At 44.2% G+C, this 19,081-nt stretch overlaps 1 long non-coding RNA gene across 2 annotated transcripts in view; it reads right to left on the reverse strand.

Annotated features, from left to right (window-relative positions):
* Nucleotides 1–19,081, reverse strand: part of LOC307197615 — a 127,590-nt gene that overhangs the window by 88,826 nt on the left and 19,683 nt on the right. The window lies entirely within an intron of this gene.

Genomic DNA, 19,081 nt, shown 5'->3' on the forward strand with positions numbered 1-19,081 from the left:
AGCCACGTCTACTCCCCATCTCCATGTTCTTGTCCCCTGGAAATTACTACTATGTTCTCCATTTCATTAATTTTGTCATTTCAAGAGTTTTATGCAAATGAATCATAGAGTTTGTAACCTTTTGGGGACTGGAATTTCCCACTCAACATAATTCTCTAGAGGTTTATCCAGGTTGTTACATGTACTGAGAGGTTTTCCTTTTGAGAGCTGAGTAGTATTCCATGGTATGGATGTACCACAGTTGCTGTAAATGTCCACCCATTGAAGGACATGGGGGTTGTTTCCAGTTTTGACTCTTTAAATACAGCTGCTATGAACATTTGTGTACAGGCTTTTGTGGGAACCTAACTTTCCATTTCTCTAGGATAAATTCCCAGGAGTACAATCACTGGGTCATACATTAGTTGTGTGTATAGTATTTTAAGAAAGGGCCAAACTGTTTTCCAAAGAGGCTGTACCATGGCTTTAATTTTTCATCCCTTGGCTTATTCATTATCATTTTATTTGTTACAATGTCAATATCTTTTTATTTGTTAATTGTCTATGCCCTTTTTACATATCTCCATTGAGATGATCTGTTTCTTCTAGATTTAAAAGATCTTTTTAAATAAAATAATGATAATAAACTTTTCCCCTTAATATATCTTTGTCTATTGTTGCTGTTTATGATGTGTTGGACGAATAGAAGTCCGAGATATTTATGATCTGACCCATAGATTTTTACGATTAGGAAGTTTTTCATACATAGCGATCAATTCATTTATTGTGAACTTTTTTCTTGACACTTTAATACATCTGGAATTTCTTTGGGGGTATCCTATAACGTGAAGACTTAACATAATTTTGTTTCAAAGGAGTCACTCAAATTTCTAATGTGAGTTGTTGAGTCACGCTCCCCTTGATCCTCAATTGCAATTCTTCCTTTATCATACGTGCCAGCCCCTGATTCAGTGCTATCTGTTCTGTTTCATAGATCTGTCAACCCCTGACTCCAAACACGTTTTCACTGTGTGGCATTATGGTACGCTCTGTATGTGCCAGCAAATCACATCACTCCACTCTTCCTACTTTAAATTTCATAATTTTTATGAATCTCGAAACTTCGTAATTCTTACCTTTTTTCTTCTCCATTGTTTTAAAACTTTAAATTTGAAATAATTGCAGACTCACAGGAAGTCACAAAATCTAGCCCATGGAGTCCCATGTGATCGTCACTCAGTTTTCCCCAACAGTGACATCTTACGTAACTGTAGCACAATATCAAAACCAGAAAATTGGGCTTCCCTGGTGGCGCAGTGGTTGAGAGTCCGCCTGCCGATGCAGGGGACACGGGTTCGTGCCCCGGTCTGGGAAGATCCCACATGCCGCGGAGCGGCTGGGCCCGTGAGCCATGGCCGCTGGGCCTGCGCGTCCGGAGCCTGTGCTCCGCAACGGGAGAGGCCACAGCAGTGAGAGGCCCGCGTACCGCAAAAAAAACCCAAAAAACAAAAAACCAGAAAATTGACATCAGTACCCTACTGGTAATTAGACTACAATATTATTCAGTTTTCACCACTTTTACATGCACCCATTCCTGTGGATGTTTGTGTGTGTATGTGTCTGTGCTTGCCTGCACATGCAGAGTTCTATATAATCTATAGATTTACATGTATAGATTTGTGTAAATACCACCATGATCAAAATAAAGAGCTGCTCCATCACCACAAAGGAGCTTCCGCCTGATGCCCCCTTTACATTTGCGCCCTCCTTCCCTTTATTTTTTTTTAATAAATTTATTTATTTATTTATTTTTGGCTGCGTTGGGTCTTCGTTGCTGTGCGCGGGCTTTCTCTAGTTGTGGCGAGCGGGGGCTATTCTTCATTGTGGTGCACAGGCTTCTCACTGCGGTGGCTTCTCTTGTTGTGGAGCATGAGCTCTAGGCATGTGGGCTTCAGTAGTTGTGGCACGTGGGCTCAGTAGTTGTGGCTCACGGGCTTTAGAGTGCAGACTCAGTAGTTGTGGCACATGGGCTTAGTTGCTCTGCAGCATGTGGGATCTTCCCAGACCGGGGCTCGAACCCGTGTGCCCTGCATTGGCAGGTGGATTCTTAACCACTGCGCCACCAGGGAAGCCCCCTCCTTCCCTTTATATTTGCATCCCTGTCCCCTGGTAACCACTAGTTTTTTCTCCACGTCTATAGTTTTGACATTTGAAGAATGTTACGTAAGTAGAAGTATGCATCACATAACCTTTTAAGACTGGCTTTTTTCACTAAGCATAAAGCCCTTGAGCTCCCTCCAGGTTTCTGCGTGGCAACAATTCATTCCTTTTTTACCACTGAGTATTATTCCATTGTGCCAGAGTGTGTTTACCCATTCGCCCACTGAAGGACATGGGGATTGTTTCCAGTTTGGGGCTGTTACAAATAAAGCTGCTATAAGCATTTCTGCCCAGGTTTTTGTGTGAGCCTAAGTTTTCATTTCTCTGGGATAAATGCCTAAGGATGTAATTGCTGGGTCAGAGAGTAAATTTAAGTTTAGTTTCATTTAAAAACTGCCAAACAATTTTCCACAGTGGCGGTGCCATTTTATTAACCACCAGCAATGTATGAGAGATCCAGGGTCTCTGTATCCTCCCCAGCATTTGCTATGATTATTTTTTATTTTAGCTATTCTAAAAAGTGTACAGTGTTATCTCACTGTGGTTTAATTTACATTTTTTAATGTTGAATAATCTCTTCATTTTTACAGATAAACTTTAAAATCATGATCCAAAGGTTCCCCCTGAAAAATTGCATTAACATTTTTCTTGGATTTTGCTTAAATACGCCTTAATTTGAGAATAATTTAAATTTTTAAAATATGCAGTCTTCTGATCAAGGGACATATTATCTCTCTCTATTATTAATTAATATTTTTCTGAGTAAAGTTTTATATTTCCCTGCCTATAGGCCTTGTACATTGCTTATTATATTTGTTACTAGTTTTTGCTTTGCTTTATTCTGTTTTGTTTCATTTTTGCAACTTTCCTGAATAGGATTTTCTCACTATATCTTTAAGCCTATTGATAGAATGTAGTAAATATACCTATTTTTGTTTATTTGCCTTTTATTCAGTCACTTTACTAAACTCTATTATTCACTGTAATAGCTTTATAGTTTCTCTATATACACAAATATATGTAATGAAATAAAATTCTCTAATGGTTAATATTTATTAAACATTTGGAATGTGCCGGCTAGGCAGTGCACTACACAAGCATTATTTCACTTAAATCCATTTGTCATCTTAAGAAAGGCTCATCGGCTAGATGTGCCTCTTTGCTTGAATTAATTATGCCTGGAGTTGGTGTCTGCTATTAATTGTAATTATAAGCTGTTGTAGAGTGTGAGTTTATACACACTGGGCAGTTAGTCAGATTGGAAGCCCTCTCTGAATAATCATACCTTAGACTGACGTGTCACATGGGAATATGTACAGAACGGAGATGGCAAGAAAGTTTTAGTTGAATGAAGACGAGGCGGGGGAAAGCAGGGGTTTTGTTGGGCAAACATAAAGGACAGGGTTTTACATAAATAACCTGTGACTCTCCACCCCCATCTCTGCAGACACATCAGATCAATTAGGGTGAGCTGGAAAACTCTAGTCCAAGCCTCCCCCAAGCCTCCTTCCCTAGAAGGGGACTTTCTGATTTCTTGAGTTGAACATTTGAACGTTTCCTGAATTGAAACATGAGTTTGTTTATTTATAGTCTTTCTCATTTAAAAATTTAAGTAGGCACAGTGCACATGTAGACGCTCACTTTTTTTTAAGCATCTTTATTGGAGTATAATTGCACTACAGTGGTGTGTTAGTTTCTGTTGTATGACAAAGTGAATCATCTGTATGTACACATATATCCCCACATCTCCTCGATTTCCACTTTGACTCAAAAACTTGTTACAGTTTTTGCTTTAATTTCCAAGTAAATGGGTATTTTAAGCATTTATAATCATTATTAGTATTATTTGCTTTGTGATCAGAAATCTGAACCCTACAATTTCTGCTTTTCAAAATGTATTCGTTTTCCTCAAGGCCTGGTATATGGCCAATTCTCTCATAGATGCTTAGGAAGGAGGTGGCTTCTCTGTAGATTGAAAAGGTTTATAGAAACAGAGAGATGTGGTAGAAGTAGATAGATGGATATAGATACCGAGGAATCCAGTTATAATTATTTTACTATTTAAAGTTTCATCATTAAAACACAGAGGTGTTTAAGGAATTGTGTTTTCTCTCACACTAATTGTTTTCCGGTCATTTTTTCCCCCATTTCTAATGTCTGTCTTCTTTTATACATTTTGATGCTGTTGAATTTTATACTTATTACCAAAATTAAATGCCCCTTTTTATTATTTAATGTACAGTAAGTCCCCTACATACAAACGAGTTCCCTCCCAAGAGTGCGTTCGTAAGTCCAATTTGTTTGTAAGTCCAACAAAGTTAGCCTAGGTACCCAACTAACACAATTGGCTATGTAGTACTGTACTGTACTGTTATAGGTTTATAATACTTTTCATATAAATGATACATAAACAACAAACAAAAAATAAAGAAAACACTTTTAATCTTACAGTACAGTACCTTGAAAAGTACAGTAGTACAGTACAAAAGCTGGCATCCAGGGGCTGGCATCAAGTGAACAGGTAAGAAGAGTTACTGACTGGAGGAGGGAGAGGAGGTGGGAAATGGTAGAGCTGAAAGATCGTCAGCAACAGGAGACGGAGGGCAAGCTGCAATTTCACTCACGCCTGACGTTGATGACACAGGTTCTAGCTCCTTGCTGGATTCAATTCTATCTACACTCTTGAAAAAAACGATCCAGTGATGACCGGGTAGTAGCTCTTTTTTTCTCATCATAGATGACATGGTAGCACTGGATTCCATTCTGAATGGCTGCTGCAACCTTCGTGTACAGTTCTACGTTCAGGTCCTGTGCGTTATAAACTAACAGTGCCTCCTCAAATAAAGAAAATCCCCTTGCTATTTCCTGCGTTGTGAATCTCATCCGTTCTTCAGTTACTTCTTCTTCCTCTTGTATCTCTTTGCCCTTTCTCTGGGCCTCCAATTCCATCAGGTTTTCAACGCACATTTGCATCTCTGAAAGTTCTTAACTTGGGACCTCCCTGGTGGCGCAGTGGTTAAGAATCCACCTGCCAATGCAGGGGACACGGGTTCGAGCCCTGGTCTGCGAAGATCCCACATGCCACGGAGCGACTAAGCCCGTGCACCACAACTACTGAGCTGGAGCTCTGCAGCCCGTGAGCCACAACTACTGAAGCCAGAGAGCCTACAGCCTGTGTTCTGCAACAAGAGAAGCCACCGCATTGAGAAGCCTGCACACCACAATGAAGAGTAGCCCCCGCTCGCTGCAACTAGAGAAAGCCCGCGCGCAGCAACGAAGACCCAACGAAGCCAAAAAAAAGAAAGAAAGAAAGAAAGAAAGAAAGTTTTCAACGTGAAGGTTCATATGTAGGGAACTTACTGTATTTTGCCTTGACTGCTACTGTTTCAAGTGCCTTTTACCTTGAGTTCTGCTATTTCAACATACTTTCCTCACTCTTGCTTTTCTTTTGTTTGCATCTGCCCCATCATGCCCAATATGTCTTTGCTCATCCTTTAAAAGGTGGGATAGAAAAGCAGTGTGGTGATAAAAATTGGTCTTGCCATCCACAGGTGTCAGAAAGCCCCATTCTAGTACATTCCCTTAGCTTCCGGCAGGTCTATACCTATCGGCAAAGATATGACCAACATATCCTTCAATATTTTATGGAAAATAAAAAAGGATATTCACACAGTTTCTTAAGACTTAATCCACTGTAGTAGAGACGGTCTTTATTTAGTTTATATGGGTGTCATTAGTCCCTTGCTTCTGGTTAGTAAATGCCAACTGGGTGTCCAAAAGGAAAGAAGGTCATGCTAGATGAAGATGGGCTGCCCAGTCCTGGTTTATTTCTCAAGCCTTCTTACCTTGTGAATGAGGCTATTCAGACCCCTGACTTGGCTGGCACTAAACAAATAGTGCGGCGGCAGTCATTTATACATGAGAAGGGGAATTATTTAGAATTTCTAGAAATGTAACTATGGCAACAAATTAAGAAAGTTAGCTACAATTTGTCATTCCTTAAAGTCATGCATATTACATTATCCTAATAATTTACGTAATTACTTAATAAGCCCAAAGGAGAGGAATATGCAATCATGTGAGCCTCAGGCTGCGATGTATCTGTGGTTTAAGAGTGGATGGCCTTGTCTTTTTCATTCAAACTTACTACCTTCTGTGCACTGTGGATTCAGCACATGGATGACCTCTGCTGTCAGGAATGTCAGGATGGCAAAAGCAAAAATTATCTCTACAAAGACAGTCAGAGAAGCTCATCACTACGTCCTCAGTCCCTGCATGTCCACAGAGCAATGCGCCAGATAATAAGGGGAATGTTTTGGTTTAACAGTCATACTTTAGAGTATCGTTGGTGCCAGTCTTTAATGGAATTGTATTGGCCACTAGGTAACTGCAGATCTGTCCACTTTCTTATCAATTGTTTGGGGTGTGGGTGGCCAGGTTCTTTGACACAAGTAACCACTGGAAAGGGCAAATCTAGAGCCAAGCTGTTGATTCCCTGGAGAATGAGGTTCCTGTCAAACCCTAAGTTGATCAGGACCCAGGATAGTTGAGGGCACTTGACACCAGGTCCCTGCCAAATGAATCATTCATTCAAGCAATTTGGAGAAACTCGCTTTTCTAATTTTTCTCCTAAATTCAGCTCATGATCTTGTCCTTCTGGCCCTTGTGAAAAGGGTGTTTCTCTTGGTCATTCTAGGCTTGTTGATAGAAACAAGCACAAAAGGAAAACAGTTACTCCCCAGCCTGTTCTATTCAGAGAATGGTTGGAACATCCATTGTGCCAACGATTGTTCCTGCAAATTCTTCCTCTACCATTTCCTCCCTGTTCTCACATTCACCCCCAGCTTCCAGTGTCTTATTTTCCACTTCAATTCAACGCTGTTTGTTGAGCATCTACCATGCACTGGGCACTGTGAGATGCTAGGAAATCACAGTAGCTCAGGTTTGTCTCATCTTCCGCCCTCTTAGAGTTTACCGTCTGTAAGATGTTATTCCCGTCTGCTTCCTAAGACTTAATTCTCTTACCACTTCCACTGCCGGCACCACCATTGCCCTCCCAGGTACAACTGTTCCCAGTGATATGAAGGCCTTTCTTTCATCCTCAGGAAAAGTACTGCAGCCATGAGCCCAATCCCACGACTGTTTCTAGTTCCTGTTTTCCTCTGTTCCCTGGGGCACCAGCAAGGGAGTCACCTGGAGTTTTGTTAAGCTGTTAATCCCTGGACTCACCCCAGACCTACTGGTCAGAGTTGCTGGGGTGGTAATAAGCTCACCGGTTGATTCTTAAGCACACTATACTAGGATGCTAAAAGCCCGTGGATCGTGTCACCGGCCAGGGCAAAGACTCCTGCAGGCCAGGAGTTCGTTACTGCTGCACAGACTAGCTTGTGCTGACTAACACACTATACTTGGCAGTACGTGGTGACGGCCGTAGGCTTATACAGCGTCCCCTTCTCCCTCTCTACCTGCTTCCTCCTCAGTGACTCACCCATCTCTCGCTCCTTGAGGCCAGGTCACCCTTCTTTCCCCTCCTCCAGACAGATCTCACCCTGCTTAGCAGATTAAGGGCTAGGCCCCCTCTTCTCTTCTCCCATGTTTTTGTTTGTCTCTTTGGCTACCATCGTATTTCTTAAGATTGCTTTCAGAGGGCAGGGAACTGTTTATACAAACAGACTTGCATTTGCAGCCAGCACCTTGGTAAAATAAACAACTGTAAGCATTTTCAGAGGAGGAGAAATTAAATCTCATTTTAAAAGGCACATAGAGTAGTTTGTTATCTGAAAGGATCACATGTTAAATCTTTTGTGAAATAAATGTTTTCCTGCTCATCTAGACCATTCATCTCTTGTTTTTTAAAAAATTCTGTTTATATACACGTACGCACACTCACACACGTGTGTGTGTGTGCGTGTGTGTGTGTGTGTGCACGCTTGCGTGTGTATCTGGCTCAGTTTAATGCGGGGCGTCTGTAAAGTGCTCTGGGTGATTAGCTTCTATTTAAAGGGTTTTTTTCCTTCTACTGATGATGGCAAGAGGGCAAGGAAAATGATTAACAGGTTAGAAGCAGACTGTGAGGAAAGACTAAAGGAATTATGGTTATTTGCCTGGAGCCAGAAGGCTGATACGTAGTTAATTACAGTCTTCAAGTTAATGAAGCAATATTTTATGGGTGATAGTGAGCAACTGTGGTTTTTTTTTTTTTATTCCAAGAACAAGAAGACCTCATGCTGCTACCGGACAGACTGGGTTTTAAGTAAGGATTTTGAATGTGGAAGTCTGGGGATGGAACAGATCAACAGCTGGAAAGATCGGGGCACTATGGTCTGGATTTTTAATAGTTAATAAGCACCTTCGTGTGAGGCACCGTAACACTCAGCTGTAGTCCCAGCCTGGTAGCCCAAAGCAAACACTAAGTATATCATAATCTCTGTGCTTTTCCCCCACTGTCTTATGAGGCAAATTTCCTCCTTCTTCCCATCTATTTGTCGAAACCTTCTTAGCTTTCGATTCCCTAGCTTATTATCAAGTTTTCCCTCTCTACTCCAGAGCTGCTTCTCTCACCTCTTGGCTTTCCCCAACTATTGTCTTCTTAGAGTGCCTTAGTCAGGATGAGCTAATCTTGGCAGCAGTAACAAACCAATCTCTACATCTCAGGGGCTTAAAAGATAAAGGTTCTATTTTTATTTCACCCAAAGATTGCTGAGGATGGTCAACGCTCCGGTGCAGGCCTCTTTAAGCGATGACTCAGGAATTTTGGCCTTTTCCTTTGTGTGGCCCACTATCTCAGGACTTTTAAGAGAAACGTGGCAGGAAAGAATCTGATGGACGGTCACATGCTCTCCTCCAAGCTGACTGCCAACCCCAAGCTCCTCCTACACAGAAACTCTGCAGCCTCTAGTGCCCTCTTCCAAGTTCCTCAGCTACAGCTCTGGTCGAAGTCCTCATGACCCCTGATCTGCTGTTTCTCAATATCTTCCTTACCGGCTTCTTAACCCGCAGTCTCTCCCGGCAACTATGCCTTAGAGCTGCTGCAGGTTGACCTTCCTCAGCGTACGGTTGTGAGCATATCACTGTTCCCCTTGGGCTGTTTGGGCTTTCCATGCCTCACTCTTTTCTCTCCTGGGATAAAAGTTCCCTCAGAAACTCCTCAATCCTTAGAGTGCCTTGAATTTCACCATCCATGGCATGCCCATGTAGCTCAGGATATCTGCAAGCTCCCACTGAATCCCTGTTTCATGTATGCAGTCTGGAACCTTGTACACATGAGCCACCTGCGTGCCTGTGCATGGAAATGGTACCATTCTCCAACACGCAGAGCAAACGCTGCCTCAGCCACGAAGGGGCCTCCAATGCACCAGGAGCCTGCCTTACCTCTGGTCCCCCCTGACGCAGCGTCTAGCCCCCTGTTATGGTATTTCCCATATTCTGTCTTATCGCACAGCTTATTTGGAGTCTCCTTGCTAGACTGGAACCTTCCTGAAGCTCCAGGAGAACTTAGGCCATTACTGAGCCCTTATTCTGCACCAGGCCCCTTCCCCTTGTCATCTGTTTAATCCTCACCCTAACCAGGTAGGTGTCATTATGCTCCTTGCACGGCTGAGCAAGACAAGATTAAGACTCCAAATGCCTCACCCTTTACATGATCTCAATAAATATCTGAGGAATTAATTAAATTGCGGTTCTTTCCAAAGACTTTGGACTGTTCATGCAGATCTGCCTTCTCCAAGTTTCCCCAAGAACTCAAAGATAAAAATGTTTATTGTTAGGTTTTTAACTGACATTCATGAACAATGCTCTATTATATACCCATGGAAAGGCCATCCTGAACCCTGTTCTCAAATACATCTCTATGCTTTTGAAGTGGAAAAGCTCTTAAAGACAGGTCAACACAGTCATAGTGAAATTCTAGCAGAGAAGCAGTTGACTCAGGGTCGGTTAGAAAATACATACTGACCTCCTCCAAAAGAAGGAAGAGAAAAGTCAAGTGCAAACGCTCGCTCTTCTTTAGAAGAACAGACCTATTCTGAGCTTGGGTGTGCTTGTGCTGGGATGAGGACACTACGAGGATTCACCACCCTCTGGATCTTAAGGAAACAGCTGCCTTAAGGAGACGGGAAAATAGCTTTCACTCAACTCAACCACAAACATTACCGGCTTCCTTTGCAGAGAGTAAGAAGAGGAGGTGCTGCTGAGGGATGAGGGTGATGGACCCAGATGGACTCAGTCTGGACGGTGTGCTGATGTGCCCTGTCACTCTGCCCTTGAGAAACCCTGCACAGTTTTCATTCATGCTGACAGTACCAAATGGTTGCCTTGAGTCACTGCTGGAAATAGCAATACACTCGAGATATAAATCCATTTTGGCAACACTGACTTTTTTCTGAGAGTATCCAATTTGGAGATCTGAATAATTTAATGATAAATGAGATCATTTTTCATTCATTTAATAAATATGAATTGATCATATAGAAACTGGCCACTGGGGATGTTGCAGTGAATATATAAAATCAGACGGGACTCAACACCTGTACTGAGGTAGAAGGAGGTTTATCTCTTGGGAAGAGGAACTGAGTTAAGGTCTGGGTGTGAGCTTGAGGGGACATGTAGTGTCCTTGGGGGTCTACACCCTACTCTTTTCTGCAAATCATTAAAATTCAATTTCAAATGTTTTATCTTTAACAATATCTTGAGGTGCTGGTGAAGATGCCAATGGGCATTTATCCTGAGTGGCTCCCACACTCTTTGAGCCATATCCTGTACCCTGTCCACCATCAGTTTGGGCAGTTGTAAACCCAGATGGAGTCTGCTTTCCTGTACTAGACTTGTTGACCTCTCCAACTGACGTTAGGATGGGATCAAAGTATCAGTCCCTGAATAGATGGAATCATTATACAAAGTCGCCAGGGATAAGAAAGCCTAGGGCAAAAGAGACCCATGTTTAAGAGAGACAAAATGAAATCTGCTTTCAAGCTCAAGGGCTGGGTTGAGGCAGGACATAAGTGATGAAATGGAGAAAGTCAGGAGGTAAGATGCTGGGTGCCTGAAGCACAGATAAGCTGGTAATGACACCAAGAGGGCCAGAGAAAATTTCTGAGAACAGGGATGGAAGGCCAGAAGTTCTAAGCCAAAATGCACAGATGGATGGTGTCAGGTGACATCTTGGGGTAAGGATGGACAAATGTATGTTTGGGTGGGACCTAGAGTCACAGGAGAAGGTGATGGCTAGAGAAAGAACATCAGATTGTTTCCAAGAGAATGAACTCTGGCATCACCTTGGAACTGAAAAGCTTTTCAAATCATTCCAAGGGAATCATGCTCCATTCTGGGGAAAAACAATCAGTATTTAGTATTGCTTCAGAGAATCTGTATTTCTTCACATAACAAATCCTTTGAAGTTGCACTGAAGTTACACTTGAAGGTACTGTATTTGCATCCCATTTATTAAGGCACATGGGTTGTTCTTCCTAATCTCTACATCACAGCACAAATCCTTTTCACGCTCCATTTCCTGTGCACTGCAACCTCCTATTTGGTAGATAATGTTCTTCGTTTCCATTATGATTACAAATGACTGGGAATAAATACACAAGCCTCAACCAGCCCCGTGTAATAACCTGCCTACCACCGCAATGTGGGTTGCTGATGCCTTTTTGTTGATTCTCTTTCTCTACGTAAGATGGTTACACGTGAAAGACTTTTGCAAGGAGAGAAGCTCTTTAGAAGATCAAGAGTGGATTAAGATACGGGATATGACTTTACGCCTCTTGATGGTGACCTGGTTTGTTAGTTACCTCAGCTTACTTCTCTCAAACTATCTGAGGGTTATTTTTCCTCCCAATTTTATTGTACCTAAAGGTTTTTTTTGAACTTTTTATTAAAGTACAACAATGAGCAGGATGGATTTTTTCAAAATTTGCTACAGCAATATATTTGGTCCCAAATGCTGTTTCAGAATTTTGCCTCTGGAAATGGAGTCTGTTTCTCCTCACCTTGAAACTGGATGAGGCTTTGCGGCTGCTCTGACAGGCAAAATGCATAGTGAGTGACACCACTCATCAAAGACTAGGGGATAAAGGGCAATATGGCTTCCGCCTGACTCTATGCTCATCCTGGGAGTGCTGAGGAAGCCCAGGCCACATAGTGGGGGGCGGGGGGGGGGTGGCCCACATGGGTGTTCCAGCTGATCGTCCCAGCTAAGGTTTCACCTGATAGCTACCATCAACTTCAAGTCATGGAAGTGAGCAAGCCTTCAGGTGATCTCAGAACCCAGACTTCCAGCTTCCCCAGCTGACACCAAATGGGGCAAAGGCGAGTTATCCCTGCCAAGCCCTGCCCAAATTGTAGATTCGTGAAAAAAAAAAATAATGTTATTGTTGTTGCTTTAAGCCTACCAAGTGTTGGAGTGGTTTGTTACACAGTGCTGGATAACTGGAACAAACGTACGCAGAGAAGAAAGACACATGTTATCAGCATACAGATCGATGAATTTTCACAATCTGAACACACCCATGTAACCACACCCAGATCCAGAAATATCTTCTCAGAAGCCCTCTTCACTCCTTCTTCTGGTCACTGACTTCCAAGGTTAACCACTCTCCTAACAGCCTGGATTAATTTTGCCTGATTTAGTATTGGTCAAAGTTTTATCATGGCTTTTGTGACCCCATTAGAAGAAAAGACCCAGAACGTAAAGCGAGATCCCAAGAACAAGGAACCCCAGCTGCAGGGAGGGTTCCCAGTTAAAAGAGGGCTGCTGGGTGTTATAGATTGAATTGTATCCCCTCAAAATCCATATGTTGAAGCCTAACCGCCAGTGTGACTGTACTTGGAGATAGGGCTTCAGAGGAGGTAGCTAAGGTTGAATCAGGTCATAAGAGTGGCGCCCTAATGCAATAGTTCTGGTACCCTTATAAGAAGAGGCAGAGATACCAGGAGCACATACACATAGGGAAAAGGCCACGTGAGGCCATCAATAACGCAGGAAGAGAGACCCCACCAGAAACCAAACCTCCCGGCACCTTGATCTTAGACTTCTGGCCTTCAGAACTGTGATAAAATAAATGTCTACTGTTTGAGCCAACCAGTCTGTGGTATTCTGTTGTGGCAGCCTGAGCAGACGAACACACTGAACAATCAATGGAGCTGAACTTCACTACAAGGAAAAGCTTGAATGAAAACAGAAAAATTGAGTCAGAAGTCTCCTCAAATCTGGTAGATGTAGATGAAGGCTATGATATACAGTCAATGGTCAGTGGACATGTTTAGATCACCTGCCCAGACCATGACACCTCAGGGCTAATCGATGATTCACAACCACTGATGATGGAGAAGGACTAAGTGTTCTTGGCAACAAGTGTTGGGCACCCTCCCCTGACCACAGGTGACCGGAAGAGGGGTGGGCAGCTGATCCAAGTTGAGCCGGTTGAATTTGCTCTCTCTCTCTTTAGCACAGAACCTAAAGCAAACTAAACAGCAGTAGACACCTCCACAGTCATACAGTCTCAGAAGTAGTAGCTGACATGACTGGATCATATGCCTGATGACAAATAAGCCTAAAAACATACGCCAAAGAGAGAAGGGGAATGAGGTAGACACACAAAGAGAAGCCCACATCATAGCCGGAAATGGGGAGAGGCACAGAGACAAAGTCTGTGGATACTTCCTGCAAGGAGTGCTATGAGGTTCCCCTCCCTTCCTCTAATACACTTCTTTGCACTTGGGTCATTTTAACTCATGCCAGACGTGGGTAGCCAGGCACACACGTTGAGAGAAGCAATTCCACACTCGAACTGCTTCGGACCTAAAACTGTCAATACACCTGCTGCCATGTTGAGGGCTGGTTCCGGACACGGGAAGGGTTGATGCTGAAAAGTGCAGTATGCTGCTTTCCTCCAGGGAGGGTCTGATGTAGGTGGGGACCAGCATACAGGACAAGACCTCCACAAGTGCTTTAACACCCCAGGAGCAGCCAGTGGCTCTCCGCATTTTATGTATTTCGTTTAGCTTCGTGGAAATGCTTTGATAGTATACTGACTACTCTGTCCTTCCGTTATTTGTTCTTGGGTCTCTTTGCCCAGGTGACTGGGGATCTCCACAGAACAAGCAGTGTGCCCCTGCCCAACTCCATAGTCCATTGGGTTCAAGCCCAGGGTCAGTGCACAGAAAGTATTCAATGTCTGCGGAATAAATGCATAATTGAGTGAAAGAGGTATGACTTCCCGTCCTATTCTGTTACTAACTTACCTCTGTCGCCTTAGGCAAGTTAATTAATGTCTCTGGGTAGTGGTTTTATCCTGATAAAGGAAGTAATGAAATTGGGCCATCAGGCCTTTTAAGTCCCTTCAAGCTGGAAGTCTTGATCCATTCTATTTATATGCTGGCAAAGCTACAAACTACTTACAGAAGAGAATCCAAAACGCTGGCGGCCATCATCTCAAAGTAGCATCTAGATGAGGCTGTGATCGGTCCATCTGTTTATCTCGGAGATCAGTCACGCTCCCGTTTCAGAGCACTGATCTTGGTCTTCTCCTCCTCTGAGGCTGCCCCGGGTCCCGTCCCCGCCTTGTCTTATGTAGCAGGCTGATTTTTGATCTTTGGTTCACATTTGTTCCTGCTCTTATCACTCTTGGGAGACTGTGTGACCCTCTTCTAATGCTGTCAAAGGTCTTTAATGCCCACCTTTCAGCATATGTGTGTCACCTTGTAGACGCTGCTGAATGTTCATTCAGCATTGCTCAGGGACATCCCGGCCCTGGTGAGAGACAAATGCACGATGAACCGAAGTTTCTCTCTCTTCACTGGTCTCAAAACAGAACTTTCAAATCACCTGCCCTTTTGGTTAAGGGATTCCTGAAGATAATTTCTTCACTTCCCTGGCCCCAGAACCAAGGACTGGATACAGTGGGAAGGGCACTGAACAAAGAGCAAGGGAACCCAGTCTAATCCAGGTTCTGCCACTTAAGTCAATATCAGTACACTCTATCATTTATTCTAGATCCTTCATTTAGATTTTCTTAGCTTACTTTACAGAGACTGTGTCTAAACGGTGCCTGAACTTGCCTAAAAGTGCCTAAACTGGGTAGACTCATGCAGTATCAGGGTTTTCTATCAGAAGCTCTGAGTGGATATATGTGATGAGACCCCATGCCTTCCACCCAGTGATTATGTCTAAACACCAATCTCTGGGACAGCTTTTCCAATTACCTACCCTACAGGCTCTTGAATGGCGTGGGAAGGGGTGGGAAGGGGTGGGAAAGGGTTCTAACGGGTGGTTCATGCTTAGAGGCCAAGATATAAAACATCACGCAATTTGCGAAATGGTCTTGTCCCAAGAAAAAATGTCCCCCCAGTTCTAATAGTACCCCCACTGATTCAAGAGCTAGGGCAAGAACTAAAGAGGGCACTTAGCCTGATTTTAATCAAGTGCTCAAGGAAGAAGGATTCAAGGAAGCCTGTACCCCACCGGCACATCTTACCAGGAAAGGACAAGGCAGAGTCTGGGGCTGAGACATTGTGTCCATAGCAGAGAGCCTGTGTCCATGGCATCCCTTGAAGTATCCTGGGTAAGAAGTCCAGGGTCTGAATGTTGGCTATCTCCATCTCTCTTTCCATCAGAGAAGAAACTATTGTTTGAGCCACCATTGAGAAGAAGCCCATCGATAATTCTCATACTGTTCACCAAAAGTGGATTGTGCTTTAGTAAAGGCAATTTTTAGAAGCAGAGGTCAAAGCTTTCATCAGATTTTCAAAGTGATCCCCCCAATATCAAGAACTACTACATTGCCTATCAATGAAAACAAAGTAGTCAGTTCATTAACTTTTCATGGGACCTTCCTTGCTCACACTCTCACCCAAACCTTTATTTTTTCCTTTATTTTGCTTTGAAGAATGCCATAATCCTAATGCAGTGTCTCTCCACCCCCTGATGTTTTGAAATATCTGGTTTCTGCTTTTCGTTGTTTATGTACCTCCCTCCTATTCCCAGGCGCATGTATTTGCCCAGCGATGTGGGCTGTGCTTGTCAATAATGGCACTTAGAGTTCAGAGTAATGATCTCAGCATGCCTTTTCCATCTGTTATTTCCATACACCTGTAGCTTTTCAGGGAATAGTAGCTTTTCAGGGAATAACAAGACCCTCCTTACAAACCATCCTTCTCTCTCTAAACACTTAATGTCGAAATTGTCTGGGCTGCTCTTTATGGAGTTCCTGAAGCATCATGACTGAAGCTATCATTCTGACTCTTTGTAATAATCACGGCTCAATTTTCCAGCCGAGACTGGTCTCTAGCGGGCCTTCAGTCAAGACCGTATATTCACAGACCTCCCTGTCATTTCCTCCCTTAGATTCCGGCTCTGGTTGGAGCAGTTGATTCCCCTCGTTAGCAATGTCACTTCCACCATCTCACATAGTACATCATCCTCACGTGAGCTCAGGGCTGCCCTTCCAAGAGCATCGCCAGCTTCTCAAGAGTGGGAGGAGCTGGATGGTGGTGGCATGGGGTTGCTAGGTTTCTGTTCAGTTGAAATTTGAGCCAACACAGCCTTGACACCTTCAGGCACCCACCCAGCAATGCAAACCCAGAAAAGAAGGAGAGGACCTCAAGACAGAGCAGCTATGAACAGAGGGAATTTGCCTGAATCGTAGGCTTGGAGTCTGGAGAGCTGATAGTGTAGGGCTGGAATCTGGAGTCAACAACACAATCAATAACTGTGCTAATCTAACGTTTATTAAGCCCGTTCTGTATGTCAGATACTGTGTTAGGTACTTTATGTGAATTAAGCCATTCAGTCCCCATCACAATTTTATAAAGTAGCTACTATAATTTCCCCCATTTTACAGTAAACTGGAGCAGAGAGCTGGATTCAGGTATGATTCAGCTGGCATGGGTATCCAAGGGGCACTGATCAAGTGAGTGGGGGCTGGCAAAGGAGTTTTAAGACATTGACGATACTAAAAGTTGTAAAGACTCGGGACTCAAGCTTTGAAGCCAGATGCCCAGCAGCGACTGGGGGGTAAAAAGATTTAAATCTCTGGAATGGATGGAGACAAAAGAGCCAGGTAGTGATCTGGGCTCCAAGCAAACAGATTTGAGCCAAGACTAGTGTCCGAGAGGGAACGATGAGGCTCAGGTCCAGCCACGGGGCCAGGAGCAGCATGGTGGGCATGGGGGACTGCAGCTCTGGGAGCCTGTGGGTGGCTGGTCCCAAGCCCAGCAGAGACACACATAGATTTGGGAGCCCTAGTAGCCCGAGATCCAACCAAAGGCCTCAGAGCCATTCTGCCTGTGTAGGAACCCGTGGCCTTTGGGACGCTGAGCACCCACAGGGCAGGATGTCCCTACCTGGGACCCGGCGCTGACAAGAGCTGTGGATGAGCCAATCACTGCCTCTGCCTTTGATGCTGCAAATCAATGAGAACCGCTTCAGGAGGGTGGTGGTCCGAGGGCCACGGGTCTCTGGAACTCTGGCTGCCCTGCCAGCTGTGTCCAGGTGCTTTGCAGAAGCCGGTTTCTCCTACAAACCCATTGATTATGTCCCAGGCCTTGCCTTCAGCTGCCTGACACCTAATTCCCTTAGCTGCCTGAAGGTCTAAGACGGGTCCTATTCCAGGGGACGGCGCTGCTTAACGAGGGGCCCTGGGATACTGAGAGGCCTTTAAGGGCTGAAAGAAGGGCTCTTTAGAAGGGAAATTTCAGTCAGGGAGCAGCGTGCCGTGATGTGGAAATGTCCCAGAGGATCACCGCTGGGTCTGGCACGAGACTGCTTTCCCGGGGAAGACCTGAGCTGAATTTTCTGAAAGTGTCAAAGTGCCCACTTAAGGCCTTGCTGACACATGGCTGGAAGTGAGACCAACCAGAGGAATGTGGACAGTAGCATCACAAGGCAGACGTGGTCCTTCAGAACCTGGGAGGAAATCAAGCTACAGTCCACTGTCCATGGGTGCTCTAACATTCTAGAGCCTTGTGACTTCCCTGGGCATGTTGTTTATGCCTCCTCTGAGGCTCACAGTGATTGGCTGCAAAACCATCCAATCAGGAAGAGCCTGTGGCTTGTTCTCAGGGCCAGTAAGGAGGGCAGGCTGGAGGAGCCGAATTCCCCTCTGCATCCATGCTTGGGAAACAGGGAGCATCAAGAAGTGACCATACAGGTACCAGGGCTCCCCTTTAATATTTGGAGCCCCCCTAGTACTTCAAGGTCACCTCATGATGGCAAAGAACAGCCCTGCTGGCACAGTCTCAGGCATCAATCATTCTTACTACTCTGGTGCTATTTGGAAGTGTGGGAACAGACAATGCAACATCTTCAGCCTGAATCAGATCAGAGGAGGAAATGTTCACCAAGATTCTACAGATAAAGCTTGTGGTGGTTTTAAACTATGTTTGCAAAGTCTTTGATGTGCCTCTAACTTCTCTCCCCCGAACCCAGGCTGTGTATGTCTAACACATAAAATGCAGCAGAGCTGATACCGTGTGACCTCCCAGGCTAGATTCAAAAAGCCAATACAGTTTCCACCTGACTCTCTTTCTCTCAGGACATTTATTGCTGAAACCAAGCCACCATGTTTTGAGGAAGCCTTTATCTAGAGGCCATGTATAGGTGCTCAGCCCACAGCCCAGGGAAGGTCCCAGACGACATCACCATCAGCCATCAGCAGGTGAGTGAGCAAGCTTTCGGGGGGTCCCATCCCTCAGCCTTCCAGCCACCAGAGGAAGACACCAAGTGGAACAGAAATGAGCTTTCCCTGCCAAGCCTTTGCATACATAGTAGATTCATGAGCAAAACACATGTCGTTGCTGTTTTAGCCACTAAAGGTTGTGATGGTTGGTTACAATAGACAACTGGAAAAAAAGTCCTATCCCTGTGCTGTACCTACGTCACCACAGAAACTCCACCCTGTAATAAAGAACGATATTAGCAAGTGAGGCAGAATACAGTGGCAGG

Source organism: Stenella coeruleoalba (genome assembly GCF_951394435.1).
Source record: "Stenella coeruleoalba genome assembly, chromosome: 15".
Classification (NCBI taxonomy): Eukaryota; Metazoa; Chordata; class Mammalia; order Artiodactyla; family Delphinidae; genus Stenella; species Stenella coeruleoalba.